The sequence below is a fragment of the Cervus elaphus genome, chromosome X (genome assembly GCF_910594005.1).
Source record: "Cervus elaphus chromosome X, mCerEla1.1, whole genome shotgun sequence".
Taxonomy (NCBI): domain Eukaryota; kingdom Metazoa; phylum Chordata; class Mammalia; order Artiodactyla; family Cervidae; genus Cervus; species Cervus elaphus.
This window is the reverse complement of record NC_057848.1, coordinates 26,328,901-26,331,570: the sequence shown is the minus strand read 5'-3', so window position 1 is coordinate 26,331,570 and position 2,670 is coordinate 26,328,901. Positions and strand designations below refer to the sequence as shown.

The following is a 2,670-nucleotide window of genomic DNA, read 5'->3' as shown; positions in this document are numbered from 1 at the left end:
AAAAACTGGAAATAGAACTGCCATATGACCCAGCAATCCCACTCCTGGGCATACACACCGAGGAATCCAGATCTGAAAGGGACACGTGTACCTCAATGTTCATCGCAGCACTGTTTATAATAGCCAGGACATGGGAGCAACCTGGATGCCAATCAGCAGACGAATGGATAAGAAAGCTGTAGTACATATACACAATGGAATATTACTCAGCCATTAAAAAGAATACATTTGAATCAGTTCTAATGAGATGGATAAAACTGGAGCCCATTATACAGAGGGAAGTAAGCCAGAAAGATAAACACCAATACAGTACACTAACACATATATATGGAATTTAGAAAGATGGTAACGATAACCCTATATGCAAGACAGAAAAAGAGACACAGATGTATAGAACAGACTTTTGGACTCTATGGGAGAAGGCGACGGTCGGATGATCTGAGAGAACGGCATCAAAACATGTATGTTATCAAGTGTGAAACAGATCTCCAGTCCAGGCTGGATGCATGAGACAAGTGCTCGGGGCTGGTGCATTGGGATGACCCAGAGGGATTGGATGGGGAGGGAGGTGGGAGGGGGGTTCAGGATGGGGAACTCATGTAAATCCATGGCTGATTCATGTCAATGTATGGCAACCACTACAATATTGTAAAGTAATTAGGCTCCAACTAATACAAATAAATGGAAAAAAGAGAGAGAGAGACGTGGGAAGGAAAATTGGGATCTGCTGGGAAGCAGCAGCCTGCAGGTGGGGAGGTGGGTGGGTCACCATGCTGCCCTGCAAGCTGTTTCTCACAGCCCATCACCAGCACCCCTTCACCTCCACCCCGGTCTTTCTTCCTGGGGCATCCAACACCACCCATAGAGCGAACTCAACACAGCCTGCCTGCACTTCCTTCCTTCTCAGGAGAGAGCAGAGAACCGGCAGGAAGCAACCCCAAACCAGCACTACGAGCATCCCTGCACTGGACCCTGCACCGCTGGATGAAGGAGCCTGAGCTCCACCCCCAACAGAGGCGGGTCCAGAAGCGGAACCGTGGATGGATAACGCCACGGACAGAAGAATACATGTGGTATGGCCCAGTTATGAGACCTTGCAGAGCCAAAAGACATAATGTTTAAGAATATGCTCTGAAAAGATCAGGATGGGCCATATCCTCTGCCCCTGGGGCAGTGCTTCACCCTGGGCTCTGCGGGTACAGGGGTTGGCGGGCACAGGAGCCCCGTGGAAGGCCCAGCACCAGCTTCAGGAGGGAGACTCCCTCCACACGCGGCCCCTGCCAGCACAGAATTGTGCCCACTGTGCATGAACACAGACACCTGCTCATTTATACAACTACCGCTTTCTAACGCATCCATGCCTGGGAGTCTAGGCCTTTCTTCTCTTCAGCAGAAGGATACCTGATCACCAAAGAGAATTCCGTTTCAGTGAATCCCCTGGCTAGGGTGCAGGAGGGAGAGCGTCAAGAAAGGAAAGCTAAGCGGTCCAGAGCACTCAGCTCCGTCCCTCCTCCTCGGCTCCCACGTGTTCACTCAGGAAACACTGACTGGCTGCCATAACGTGCCAGGTACACGGCAGTAATGTGAGGGGTTCAAAACATGAGACAGGCCATGAACGGGTACATGAAGCAGCCAATCACGCCCTGTGCTGCACCCTCCCCTCTATCCCTGGGTCACCTGTCTCACTGGCATTACCTGCTGGTAACTCTGCTGCTGAGGTATGGTCTGAGGAACCAGCCGGGGCTGACTCGCAAACACATGGCCATCAGGTAGAGAGGTGGCAGGTGGCTGCCTGGAAACACAATTCGAGGCAGGGGAACAGGATCAAGTCTCACTGTCCCAGAAGGTCCTGCAAAGTGGTGGGGGGAGGCAACGTGGCAGAGTTGGCCCTGGGCTCCTGTGCAGCCCAGGGCCCGGGGAGAGGGGCCGCTGCAGCCAGCCTTCCCCTCTCACTCACCACCCCGCACACCCAGGAAGGGCTCGGTCATAAAGGAGGCTGCCAAGGTCTCTCAGTCACGGTCCTCTTCATCTCCCTGCTATTGAGTCCACAGTGGAGAGTCAGAAGGATCTGTTGCGATCGGATCACTGAGACGCTGGCAGCTGGGCCCCTTGAGTCCCCACGGGCTCCTTTGGGCACTGACACCGTGATGAGGACAGTGACCATTGGGGTAAAACTGGCTCCTGCTTATTGAGGCTCAGTTGATACAAAACCCTCCCTGGATGTGAGCTCATCTCATGGGCATGGTGACCCCGCACTGGGCCATCACGACTCTGCTGTTTCACAGAGGAGGGGGCAACGTTCAGACAGCTGCTCATGTGACAGAATCTCTGATGGGACCTCTCTGCAGGAGGTGAGAGAGCCCTGCAGAGGTCACAGAGTCCTGTCGCCTCCCAGGGTCGGACGCTGAGAGCAGCAAGTGCCAGAGACCAGGGCACACAGGAACCCATGGCCCCCAGGCAGGAACATGCTCCTTAGGTCAAGGCAGGGGGGCCTCAGGGCTACAAACCCATGTTTCCCTCGAGGGAATGGAGAAGGATCCGTGAGCTGGACCAGGGGAGAGGTACCTGGAAGGGCTGCAGAAAGTGTGACTGAGGCCACGGGCACAGAGGGCTTGGAGACTCCACTGAAGGAGCTATAGCTGACCCCGCGGGAGGCCCCCCTGGAGGGTG

At 54.5% G+C, this 2,670-nt stretch overlaps 1 non-coding gene across 1 annotated transcript; it reads right to left on the bottom strand.

The window, feature by feature from the left end:
* Positions 1-2,005: 2,005 nt before the first annotated feature.
* Positions 2,006-2,091, bottom strand: LOC122691078. The gene has a single exon (XR_006340320.1). It is a non-coding gene; the product is annotated as a small nucleolar RNA SNORD62 (small nucleolar RNA).
* Between the last annotated feature and the right edge of the window lie 579 nt (positions 2,092-2,670).